The 14,045-nt window shown below is 37.9% G+C and overlaps 1 long non-coding RNA gene across 1 annotated transcript in view; it reads left to right on the top strand.

The window, feature by feature from the left end:
• Positions 1 to 13,493, top strand: part of LOC117028066 (uncharacterized) — a 65,792-nt gene extending 52,299 nt beyond the window's left edge. Inside the window, exon 7 of the long non-coding RNA XR_004424061.1 lies at positions 13,328 to 13,493. This is a non-coding gene — a long non-coding RNA (uncharacterized LOC117028066). The remainder of the gene's footprint in view (positions 1 to 13,327) is intronic.
• The last annotated feature ends 552 nt before the right edge of the window (positions 13,494 to 14,045 follow it).

Below are 14,045 nucleotides of genomic sequence, written 5' to 3'. Positions count from 1 at the left end.
GGCACAAGAGGAAGTGGGAAATGGAAGAGGATGATTTATGTAGAACTGAAAGAGATGTGCCTCAATCATTATTATTATCAGTTAACTATTGTTATTTTTCTATCTGTGAGGGTCCAAAAAATAACTTTCTTCCCACCTTTCTAAGTTCTTCTGGCTGGGCTAATAATTCATTAACATGAGACAGGTTCACAGGAGAAAATGCCCCAAATTTATTATGGATGTACATGTGGGGTTACCATAAGATATGAGACACAAGAACACATTGGGCAGTTGAGGTTTATATGCCATCTGGACCAAAGAGAGGGAGACAAAGGTCTGGGATTTCAAAGGGAAAGCAGGCTACTCACAGGTAGATGAGAAAAAGCAATATGTTCTTGCTGGTCACCCAGAAACGATGGGACACAGAGGGAAGTCCACACACAGGTTTTGGCTAGATTTCTCCCTATCTGCCACATTTGGTTAATATTATGATGCTAAGGTGGTGCTCCCTCCCTTTAAACAGGTTTTTCTCTCTGAATTAAACAGGTAAGGGGCGGGGAAGGTCAAAGATTCTAAGTCTTTTGTTACTTAGTAACCAGTTTAAAATCAGTATCCCAAAAAGCATATATTGGGGTGGCAAAACTTTGACCCCCTTCATATAATATATCCCAAATTTGGATGCCATCTTCATCCTTAAAGGACTTATATATGAAGTAGATAAAATTGCTGTTTTTGTTGACTTATTTTCCAATCATTGAGAATATTTGAAAAAATACTAATGTGTGTGTGTGTGTGTGTGTGTGTGTGTGTGTGTGTGTGTGTAGAAGACACTCTTTCTCATCTATGCTTTCAATCAAGGTAATGTTAGTGTCAAAGTACATTTTTGTGACTTTGACTATTTTGTGGCAGTAAAGAAAAAGTAAAGAAAAAAATATTTTGATCATATATAAAACAAAGAAAGAAAAATCTTCCAACTGAGTTTTAAAAATAACCAATGGAGGTTGACCTGAAAGGTTTATTTTTATTTTTATCAAGCTCTAAGAGACTCCAAGGTCTGAAAGCAGAAACTTCGGGAAGTATGATTTGGGAACATCAACAAAACAGAAGAAAGATTCCAGAGTGTGCAGGAAGACAGGCCTCCCATTTCCTGGCTACTCACCTCCAGTGATTTTAAACTCTGAAAACATCTGCATGTCATTAGCATTAAAACGAGGCCCTGTAACAAGTCAAGAGTATCCTTATGGGAACAAATTGATAGAGTCTTAAATTCCTTTTGGATTGCAGAAGAGAACATGTTCTACCTTACCAAATGACCAGTAGAGCGTTGAGAATACCTTTTGTATACATATGTATTTATTTCATTTGTGAAACAGGCTCTTTCCCTTCATAGCCAGAAGGAATCATTCTCAGAAGGCATGCAGGCAATCAAAATGTTTTCAAATTCCAAAAGCCAAAGAAACACTAGCTTTGGGTTTGTTTACTTGTGTGTGTCTCACTCAACATTTTTTAACTGGCCCTAAAGGGTAATAAATTAGGTCTCTACTAGGCCTAGCAGATAAAAGGGATGAGAGGATTAAAGGGCATTCAGCAGGAATGACCTGCAAATGATGTCTGTCTCAAGACGATGGTCAATGAGTTAAGTTTAAACAGGAAAGGGAAAACATAGGACCAGTATTTTGTAGTCATGCAAAGCATCCGTATTTTTCTGAACAAAATGCGTATCACAAACTGAACTAGGCAGCATATTTGTCCAGAAAAAATGTATATGAGGGTTTTCCTTTCTTAGTCACCACTCATGTCCCAATCTCATAACTATGTGTAAGCAGTGTGCTAAGTATTGATGAGGCAATATAAACATTCAAGAAGTTGATGGGCATTATTTACTGGAAATGTAACTCTTGACATAAAAGCAGGTATTAGATACTAAAGGATAGGTTCAAGACCTGTGATCCACGGAAAGAACGAAGTTGGAGTTTCAAATCTCTACAGAATTCAGTATTTTGTAATGAATGTTTCCTTTCCCATTTTATATGCCAAGAGAGCAAAACACATAATGTTTGTTAAGTAATTAGCATCAAACAAAGTTTGAAACTGATAAATTGAGAAAATCAAATGGTATTATTGGCAACGTACCCCTTCTTAGTATTCTAAATACTGTATTGACAGCCATTAAAAATAACTAAATATTAAAAGAACTAAAATAATGTAGATGGTGTCCAGATATGGGGACATTGACTGTATTTTGATGTTCTAACTTGGGCCTTGTTCAGGAATTCACCTGTGTCAGATAATTTAAGGTGTGTTTGTCAAATCCTTACTTCCTTTGAATCACATAAAATTTTCATGGTTTTCTGTTAGTTGCTGCAAAGTTAAAATTAACCCCCTGCTCTTGGCTTCATGAGATGAAATATTTCCATTGAATCTTTATTTTCTTGACTTTATTAATTTCAGTACAATTTATACTACCACCATTTTAATCCCATGCCACCATGGATCCAGAGCAAAACATCATATTTTGTGGTATCTCTCCTTAATAAATATATTTGGACCATATATTCATCCACATCCATGCAAAGTGGGGCCGGGGGATGGTGGAAAGTAGGCTTACCAAATCCCAGAATCCCCAAATTTATGGAGTTTTCACTGAAGCCATGACAGGTGAATTGAGCTACTTTTATTGAACATCTACCATATTCCAGATGGTTTATATATATATAAAACCTCTAATTGTCACAGCAACCCAGAAAAGTAGAAAACACCATCACTATTTTGTAGAACAGGAAACTGAAACTAATTGTGTTATTGAACTTAGATGAGGTTACACAAATCAGATTTTTTAATGAGTGTTGACTCCCAAGACCTTATTCTTCCAATCATGCCACAATCTGCTGGCTTACTGTCTGGAGAGGCTGTACCAATTTGAAATATAAAAAAAATCAATAATGTTCATGGTTCTTTGTTAACAAACGCTAAACCCTGTCCCACTTTTCAACCAAAGCTCTCAGTCCTTTTGGCAACTGAATTACCAAGCCCAGCGTTTCTTGTGCCATCTAGGGAAAGATAGAAAGTTAGCTAATGTGGAACAATAAGAAAAGGATATTAGATCTTTCTACTTGATAGTAGCTCTTAGACGAAGTAAAAGGAAGAGACTTGTTTTCCTGATCACTTTTTTTTTCCTGTAAAGGAGAATAGGGGTGGCGGAGGAGGTGAAGGGCAAATAGAGAATATTGATACTGTGATAATGAGCAAAGGAGAGTTGGTTTGGGGGTAATTTCTCCATCTCCTTGGTCATTCCACCCTTCACTGAACGAGAATATTCTATTTGGCTTTCAGGCTGGAGTTGTCATGTGAGAAGTGTACATTAATTTCATATTTTCTCATAACTTTCTTTTGGGGATAAGCATTTTGGTTTTCTGCTGTTTATTATTTCAAAGGCATCTATATGCTAATATGTTTATGCTAATTATTTTCATGTTTTCCCTTAGGTAATGCTTCATATCATCCACCAGGGAGGATCATCTCTCATGAAAACTTTCAAATTTAATTTTGAAAATTATTCAGAAAAATTTAAGCCATGCTGTCTCCCAATGTAGGAAAAAAATATGCTCTGGAGATTCCTGTAATTCAAAGAAAATGGACTGGCGTAACTTTTGGGTCCTTGCACTACCCAAATCCTCTTGGGCAGGTACACAAAGCATTTAACATTGTGACATTGACATGTTGGAAGAATAATTAAAATAATAATCTAATAATCGGTTTTTAGAAATTGCTAAATTTCAATGTTTGACCCGGAGAAGAGAAAGGAAAGCCTATTTTGCTATTTTCATTCTCTACAGCTTCTGAGGTGTGTTAACTGCTTCTGTTGCTATAATTACTGTTATTTTAATTGTATGTCATTGTTCCTTAGCGTCATTTCTAGAAAGTTAATTCCTAATGATATTAATGCCTGAAGCTGAGTTTCTGCTTACAGGAAGAATCAAGTAAAAGAGGAACTTCATATAATAAGCTCACTTGATGTTTTCTTCCAGCTTTTTTATTACAGATACTTTTTTATGAGGTTATAATTTGTTTTGAGAGTAAGTTGCAATTTTTTTAAAAAAACGTAGAAGTTAGCCAATTAACCTGTTTTAAAAATATTTTTTCAGGCAGCTTCTTTTGAAGATAACCAAGGCTAAAAATCCAGTTCCTCCATATGAAATATGAAATCTTAGATCACTTTAGAGGATATTTTACTTACTCCCCTTGGTTAGGAATTGGACTCCTTTTGTTCCCAAGCATTTCAGGGGTGCAAAGAAAAGGCCCCCATTTCACACTCCTCCTCATCATTCTTTGCCGTTCTGTGCTTAAGAAAAGCGAGGATTCAGAAGCACTAGGAATTCATACTCCAGATTTAAATTCATTGTATACACCAGCCTCCTCCTTACCAATTCCTCTCTCCACCTTTCAGTAGCTGCACCTAATTTCATTTCTAGTTTTCAAATACTCTCACTTTTAGACCTCAACAGTGCTTTACTCTGCAAGAAGTGCAGCCCAGATGCTATTATTTCTCCTCTTATCTCATTTTAATGCCTCTTGAGCTCCAAGGCAGCTTTGTCAGTAGGAGAATTCACTGACATTCAGGGCTAGAAGAAAGGTCTCCTTCTGAAAGGGGGTCTGACAAGTAAACTAGGCTCTCTTAGTTTAGACAGGTACCTGGACAACGTGTGCGGGAACTGCCAACCAGCATTTCAACACGTACAGTCCTCGCCTCACTACAAATAGGAAGCATCATTGCTGGGGATACATTTGGTAAAATTGGTTGGAATACGTGATTGTCAATTAAAATAACATCTTGTTGAAACCTGGCTATGTTTAGTACATTCTATTGAAAGACAGTACCTATAGTAGTTTATGTGCTAAACCTTTATGACCCATCATTATTTTCTTTCCATTTTTTTTTTGCCTGTGACAATAACAAAATAGCTACACATTTTCCCTTTTAATGTTGTGTTTGGAGATGGATTCACTTGACCTTAATGAAGCCCCAACTAAAAAGAAACTTCCTCTTCTTTCTCTTCTCTGAACATAATGTAAAGATAATTCAAATAGAAAAGCAATTTACATACAATTAGACTCCAAATTTATTAGGTGTAGGTGAACCATGCAATCTGATTAAGGAGGCTGCTATGAGTGTATTATTCTCTCATGAACTAAATTCCATGAGGACAGGAAAGCGATCAACCACTGTTAGCCTGGAGCTCTAGAAGGCAGCTGCTTTTGGTGGACGTTCAGCAAACGTTTGGGTGTGTATGACTCAATCTGTATGAGCAGTGAAACTTGGTTCAACACAGTTCCAGAAATGCTATGTGATCTGAAAGGGGTGGCACTTCTGGGTCCTGCAGTGTTCATGGAACATTGTTAAAGGCACATGGCTTTGACATAACATAATAGGGACTAGATTCAGAAAAGCCTACATCTGAGTTCCACAACACTACCTACTAGTTTTCTGACCTAGGTGAGTTTCTTAGCCTCCTTCACCCTCATTCTCCACGTGGGAATTATGAAAGAGAAAAAAAAAATCACATTTACTTTATTTAAATTGGCTGTGAGGATTAAATAAGATAATGTATTTGCATGGTGTCTCACCTAGTAAATGCTCAACTAATGGTCACTACTTCGTATCATTATTATTTTTACTCATAATAATCCTTTTAGGATTATTGTTATCATTTTGTAATGATATTAATGGCTATGTGAAAGATTCAAAATTTTTTTCTTATGAAGAACTTAGGTAGCACAAATCAAAAGTTGTCTTTTTAGATTAGATATTTTTTCTGCTAGCAACACGGGGCCTATGGATGAAGATGTGGAAAAGCTTGAGTTTTGAGTATGATTCACCGGAAGCTTCTATACCATCACAAAGTTTCCTTAAACACCTTTTTTTGTTGTTTAAGATGCTACACATGGTGAAAATTTCAGTTTTATTGCTTATATCTAACCAATGCCAAATATTCAGGTAAGATAGAAAACAAGCCACAAGCTATATATATATAATATATTATATATATATATTATATATATATAATATATATATATTAATTTATTGGGGTGACAATTATTAGTGAAATTACATAGATTTCAGGTGTACAATTCTGTATTACATCATCTATAAATCCCATTGTGTGTTCACCACCCAGAGTCAGTTCTCCTTCCATCACCATATATTTGATCCCCCTTACCCTCATCTCCCACCCCCACCCCCTTTACCCTCTGGTATCCACTAAACTATTGTCTGTGTCTATGAGTTTTTGTTTCTCATTTGTTTGTCTTGTTCTTTTGTTGTTTTGGGTTTATATACCACATATCAGTGAAATCATATGGTTCTCTGCTTTTTCTGTCTGACTTATTTCGCTTAGCATCATACTCTCAGGATCCATCTATGTTGTCACAAATGTTCCTATATCATCTTTTCTTACCGCCGAGTAGTATTCCATTGTGTATATATACCACAACTTCTTTATCCATTCATTTATCGAAGGACGGTTTGGTTGTTTCCATATCTTGGCCACTGTGAATAAAGCTGCAATGAACATTGGAGCACACATGTCTTTATGTATAAATGTTTTCAGATTTTTGGGGTAGATACCCAGGAGAGGGATTGCTGGGTCATATGGTAATTCTATTCGTAATTTTTTGAGGAACCTCCACACTGCCTTCCAGAGCGGCTGCACCAGTCTGCATTCCCACCAACAGTGTATGAGGGTTCCTTTTTCTCCACAGCCTCTTCAACACTTGTTACTATTTGTCTTGTTGACGATAGCCATTCTGGCTGGGGTGAGGTGATATCTCATTGTGGTTTTTATTTGCATTTCTCTGATGATTAGTGATGTTGAGCATTTTTTCATATGTCTATTTGCCATTTGTATGTCCTCTTTGGAGAAATGTCTCTTCAGGTTGTCTGCCCGTCTTTCAATTGGGTTGTTTGTTTTTTGTTGTTGAGTTTCATGAGTTCCTTGTATATTTTGGATATTAGCCCCTTATCGGAGGCACTGTTTGCAAAAATCTTCTCCCATTCAGTTGGTTGCCTCTTTATTTTGTCGATGGTTTTCTTTTGCTGTGCAGAAGCTTTTAAGTTTCATATAGTCCCATTCGTTTATTTTAGGCAAACTAGATATTTTTACCATCACTTCCAAGTATTCAGATGTCTATCTAATGACCTGGTGTTTTTACTTGTCTTTCAGATACCTGATATTATAAAAGCCATTCTGCAATTGGCTTTTTGTGTTGCTGGTAGTCATGGCCTTGATGACAAGGTACAATTTGAAATTCCTGAATTTCACGATGTGCGGGATTGCTCTGAATGAAGGCTTTCAATAGGAAAAACCATCTTGCTGGTTGAAAAGCCTTAGAAAACTGTCAGGCCATCTTCCTGGAGACTGAACATTGTATGAGAAACATGCACTTGGGTCTGAAGGCCATTAAAAAGTTTCCGCCTTGCTATCAAACAAGAAAAGAGTAAACAGGCTTGTGTTTGCCTCGGAAACACATGACTCCTCATAGATAGAAAAGTCATATGTTCATTAAATCTTTGCAGGGTTAGAATGGATCATGGTCATTCTGTTTTGAAAAGTCAGCTTTGACTTCTAATTGCATGCAAAAAAAAAAAAAAAAAGAAATCCACAAATGGATTTGTTAACAAAGGTTCTTACTACATATAAGTCACAGTAAAAAGGGCAATCTTTTTTTTTTTTCTTATATTTGGAATGACTCTAATCACAATACAGTCTTCATCTAAACACTATCTTGAGTATATATTTATATGTTTCATTTAATTTTCACCCTTCCCTATGGTTTTCCCTCTTTCATGAAACCATCCTTAAAGAAAATAAATTAAGATCTCTACCCCAGTGTATTTTATGGTATTTCGTTTTAAATACCCACACTTGGGTTAACATGCAGGCTCATTTACCTTTCACAATTCCTAGCATATAGTAGAGGCTAAATAAATAGCTCATAAAAGAAGATAGCATTTTTGGAATTAGAGTGATACATTCCTAGATTTCATTTTTATTCTGTCATTCTTCGGCTGAAGTTGGTGTAATTTCTTCTCCAATGGTCGAGATTTAGGATTGTTCACAGTCACAAGTGAAAGAACAAAATACGAGAGATTTTCATTTATAAGATTGCCTTTCTCTTATCTACTGGTCTTGCTTCCCAGACTGTCTGTCTGTCTCTGGAAAGCAAAGTCAATAAAAATGATTAGAGCTGGCATCTCACAAATGTACACCCTTAAACCATGAAGCAGTAATGCTGTGCAGGAAATATTTTTCTGACCTTTTCAAATTGCATCTAACTGTCTCGGGAATTCCTCAGTGACTAGAGGTAATAAGGTTCAATCGGTTTTACTGGCTGGCTTCAAATTTAGTTCCTTCAAATCTCTAACTTATCTATTCTTTGCATCTTGACTCTGGCATCCATTCAGCACAGAAATCCATGCATCTAATCTTTTTTTTCCTTTTCTTTCTTTCACCTTCTCAGACTTTGCTAAAGGATCACACTATGAATCTACAACCCCTTAACTGTCCCTTCAGAAACAAAATATTAGCATGGGACGGTTAGCAGGTTTGTTGTCTTTAGAGAAGCCTTTATTGAATTAAATTAGCTTTTCGATATCATCTCTGTCTTACCTCTCAGTGTTTACCTGTATGACTTATGTCTCAATAATCTTCTTTATATAAAACATTTTCAACTTAACCCTACCATAGGCACTCTGTAGAATATGAAAGAGGCAAAATATGGGAATTTCTTTTGTGTTAAATTGGTTTTGGTTTTTCTTCTGTGAGTCCAAACGCATGGACACACTTCCCTGGTAAGGACAGGAGTCAGCCAAGTGTGACGAGCTAAAAGGCAGCTGGACGGCCCCATTCTTCACCGTGTTCTCTGAAGGGGAACAGAAAACAAGCCAGAGACACATTTCTTGACCTCACCAAAGTGCTGGATGTCAGGAAGCCTTGACAAGGAGTTAAAAAGCTTGTCTTACTTTTCATATTTAGAGCATCTCTGTGCTGAATGTGATTCTGGGAAGATACCAGTGTTTCCTTGTTTGTAGGACACACCACATTCAACACACACTCTGTGCTGTTGCTCCCATTTCACCACCTCTGTACTGCCTTCTGCAGGACTGATTAGAATCTTGGCTGGAAGTTCCTGTGGTCAGTGGAGTGTGGAGCCTCTTTCCAGAGCCTCTCTGTTTATGGGCAAAGAGCCACCAAGAGGATGAAATCTCTTTGAAGTTGCCCCTCTAGGAGTCTTATTGGCTTGTACAGTAATTGTCAAGTTTGATCATCATCCTATATTGAGCTTTATAAAAATGAGATCATTTCAAACAACTCGATTCAGAAAATAGGTTTAGAAAAAGAGGATGAAGAGCTAACATTGTTGAATTCACAGCAGTATATCTTTTTCTTAAATGAAACTGAGTACAGTTGGCCCTCCAAATCCATGGTCCCACATCCATGATTTCAACCAACCACAGTGGTTTTTGAAGTTGCTATTTTGTCACTTGCAATTCAATTCATGTTGACCATAGAGTCACAACCGCAGTGACATCGCCTTACAGCCTGGGTACGGTTAGCTGGTATTTTTTTAGCAGATATGAGACCTGTTGGCAGTTTTGCATCACCAGATGTCCCCAATATTTACAATGCAGTAGTGTTTTTATCACCAGCTGGAGAAGAGTGAAGACTTTTAGGTGAGGTTAGTAGAGCAAGTCCGTTCCTTGACTGGAGCTGCAGTATACCTCATAGGTTGTCAATGCAGGTGTGTGTTTGTCTGAGTGAATGGATGTCTGAGGCGTGCATGCTAACTTGAACTTGGGATTGGAAGGCGACCACTCCAAAACCCAGTGGAGTCCAGTTTCTCTCTGGGGATGTCATCTCTCAGTAAATTGGAACCCTTTCAGACAGAGTGGCTTAGCTAACTGACCCTGTTTAGTGCCTCCTGTTTCCCATTTCTAAGCTATATCATCTTCCCTGCCCTTTAGGACCTGGAGGTAAAACAAAATCAATGTTCAGCCTTTCCACTGCAAGTGTAAAGTGATTTGAATCTGGTGAAAGAAAGGAGTGAGGCAGTGCAGGGACCCATTTGTAATGGGTTATTTTGTTTTGCTGGGTGTTCTTTGAGTTTGGGGGATGGTTGGAGAACTAATCAGGAAGTTCCAGGTAGAGATACACAAGGGGAACGAGAAACCTAATTAGCAGTGCTGTGAATATTAATAATTGTTCCTTATTAGATATAACTGCTATTTACTGGTTTAGCACAGATAACTCATGGTGGCCTGATTTAATCTCCACTGGAGTCTGATAAGATGGCACAACTCTTCTCCACTTATAGGGGCAGAGAATGAGGCTTGGAATGGTTAAAACTGAATTTGCTTGTAAGTGGCAGAGGCATGGTGTGAAGCAATTTATTTTAACATGGAAAGGAAAAAAATAATTCGCTTTGTTATACTCAATGGGTTTTTGACATTTCTTTCTCTTTCCTCCTTTCTCCTCATTCTCCATCACCTCCTTTTCCTGTCTTCTTACTTTGCTTCTCTTTCTTCTTCTTTTCTCAAAGAGAGAATAAATTAAATCCAAGTTGTCAAAGCACTGTCCCACTGTGTCTTCTTCAGTGGGACAGCCATTCTTCTCGCCATTGTCACAGAGTTTCTTTTAGGAGAGCTACTTATTAATTATTTTGAAGGTTTAATAAGAGCCAAGAGTTCTGGCTAGTGGTTTATCTTATAAGGTAATTTTTATTAGCTTTAAACAATAATACAAGTGGCAGAAGATTCTGTGCTGTCTTTTGTCTGTGTTAATTTACCAGGGTAAAAGATGGATTGAGGAAAACAAGTGTTCAAAGGTAGTTTTGTGGGTAGCCCAGTAAAACCTATTTCTATAAATATCATTGTCATGCAGGGTCTCTGGTCCCGCTCCCGCTCTCGGCGGGTGGACACAGAGTATGGTGAGGCCGAAAAGTAACACCCACGGAGCCATAGATAAGGGAGTCATACCACTATATTCTCGATGGCAGCTGGTTGAGACACAGAAGCAAATATCCACCAGTACCCCAACGAGGGGTTTTCCTGCATCCCCATCTTGCTGGCAGCTGGGCGAGACACAGGAAGTAGGAGCAACACGATCCGCAATCCACAGTCCGCTTCTCTGCCAACCAGCCAACGCCCTAGCACAGCCATGGCAGTTATATTAGTGGCTAATGGCTAACTGGTAACAGCAGATGGCCATCTGATTACAGCTGACGGCCATCTACTACCTGAGCCAGCACCTTTCCACGTGAGGTCCAGAACCTGAAAACTGCTCTCTGGGACTCTGTCCCCACAATCATGTTTCTAAATCAGGGTATCTAGGAAATTAAATTCCTTCAAATATACAACTAGAATATTTTTTCTTCTCTTTGCCTCACATATCAATATGACAAGAATAAACATTCTTGCTTATTATTACAAAGAATAAACAAAGCATGCTTATTATTGAGGCCTTAGCTCAATGGAGATATTGATGCATGAGGATTCAATTTTTACTCTTATAGTGATGCTTAGTTTACTTCAGTCTGTTTCTCAGTGAAGGGGCTTGGCTATCTATTCCGGGTAAACTGGGCTTCCTGTGTTGCCATAGCGTCACTTAGTCTCTGATGCTGAGGCCAGCAACCTGGTGGGGCATCATTTGTTCCCAGGCATATCAGAAGACAGAAAATTGATTCCTATCTAAGCAAAGTGGTACAATCTCAAAAGCTCTGTCACCACCGCTCACTGCAAACATATCTCTTCCTAGAGTGTGTGTTCTGAAAATTTCATCTCACTTGTAATAAATACTCCCCTTTTAAAAATTTCACACAGGACTACATAGGAAAGGCAGCATGGCTTTAGATGGAAACAGGATTTTAAGCACTCTCTTTCTCTCACTTCCTCTCAATCTGAGGTCTCTTGAATATGCATGTGATCTCAGTACATAGTTCTTCCTCTATGTTTTGCACAATCCCCCTCGATTCCCACTACCACCCTTATCGGAAATAAACTCAAAATAATATAAACAAACAACAATAAATTGCTCTGAAACTATCTGCCACACACAGTTCATCTTCAACACTTTGCTTTCCATTACGGCCGAGGGAAAGGAAATGACAGCGTCGGCTTTAAATCTGTAGATTTAGTAGGGGGCACCTGCCTGTGCTTCTGTGATATACTGGCAATCTCCACGTATTGTCAGGGTTGCAGCAGTATTTATTTTTCCTTAATTGGAACCCCACTGTGGGATTTCCTCCCCTTGACAAGGCACTACGTTTATATAGACATAGAGCATAACCACCATGGTCTACTGTAATGTTAGAGTCAGAAATATAAACATTGGGATCAAAATTAAAGCAATACCTAGGCTAATGGAGTTTCTAGACTGCCTTTTGATATTATTAGGAACTCACCATTTTTCTTAGTGTTTATGCTTGGAGTTAAAGCCATGTCAGCAGAAATTCAAATTGAATGCTCTTTTCACAATGTCTCCTCTTCTGTTTTAATTCTTCATTGCATTGCTTAGAGAAGTGAGGGGATGACTGATAGAATTACTTGGCTATTACACATAATGAACGAGTAAACAAACACAATAATTTGTGGCATCCTATTAGAAATGTTACGGTTTTATTATATATTTTTCCCTTTTAGGTGAATAAATATAGTTAGATAAACCTTATGAAAATGCCTGGAAAACCTTACTTTTATTAAAATTAAGTCATTAAAATGAAGTTAACAAGTAAATCCCCTTTATCTTAACTTTCAGTGTCAAAACAGGATTCATCACCTTGGACATCAAAAGGCCACTTCATTGTCTGTATTTGTATTTGCTTCTCCGTTGTGCTATTTTTATTTTTGTCATTGGAGTTCATGAAGACTTCATCAGCAGCCCTCTAATTTTCTAGGGAAAAAAAATGTTGATTTATTGAACTGGCTGCAGAAAAAGAAGAAGATCAATCTGACATTGTAGGTTAATAGTAGGGAACAAAACACATTCATAATTAGAAGAGAAAAGGACTTTCCTTGTTCATTCCAGTTTATAATAAAAAGCCTTTCGCCAAAGTGTCTTAGAAAATAATGCATTCAGACTGAGTCGAATTACCGCCTAGCAGATTCTATTTATCTGTAGCTTAAAAAGCAGCTGCGTTTTTGTAAAAAGCAATGAATGTGGCAGTCCTACTCAAAGGTAGAAGAAAAAGAACACCCCTTGTTTTGTAATAAGGGGATTTTCAATTTAAAAGAGAGAGCGAGCCTGTTGTGTGGAGTACGGTTATTACATTCACTGTATTCTATCTCACCCACCAGGAGGCTAATAACGAAGGGGCCAGGGAAGGAGGCCAGTGCTACGAGGGTTATCTCACAGCCTCAGATGCTGGATAAGTCCAAGGAGGCAGAATCGCTTTTGGATGACATTCAGAAAGGCCGGAGTGATTATTTGGAAGAGAAAAGCCTGCCTATTCTTTTCCAAGGTAAACAATTCATTTCATCTGTCAGCTGCATGTTTCAGTATAAAAATATGTTTATATAAAGATATCTATAAAGGTTGCCTTTTTTTAAAAAAATCATTTTAGATGTGTGAATATTCCCCGGGCCTGCCCGTCCACCGATGAATTACTAGCAAGCGGCCTTAGACAAAGGATGCACTCGGAACCCCACCACACCTGAAGCCACGCTTTGAAGGATCTGCCAAGCTCACTTTTAATCATGAGAAAGAAATTACCCACATGGAGTCAGCAGAAAATGAGAAAGTAGAGCTCGTGCTGCGAATAATTCCAGCAAGTGCCAAGGGGCTAGTTGAGGAATGACTTCATGAGGTGAATATCTTTAGCTTGTACTTAGGGTTTGGCTAGCGTATAATCATTTTCTCTTTTAGGAACCACGACTACCCTAAGAGTCTTTCCTAACTAAAGAATGCTCAGAGCGTTTGTCAGGATGTTGACAGATTTGATATGAGTCTCTCATCCCTGTTGTAATTTACTATGACTAATTTTACACTTGCAAATATGCGAAACTCAATTTAGGT

Source organism: Rhinolophus ferrumequinum, chromosome 10, assembly GCF_004115265.2.
Source record: "Rhinolophus ferrumequinum isolate MPI-CBG mRhiFer1 chromosome 10, mRhiFer1_v1.p, whole genome shotgun sequence".
Lineage (NCBI taxonomy): Eukaryota > Metazoa > Chordata > Mammalia > Chiroptera > Rhinolophidae > Rhinolophus > Rhinolophus ferrumequinum.
The sequence above is the reverse complement of the archived record's forward strand: the minus strand, read 5'-3'. Positions and strand labels throughout refer to the sequence as shown.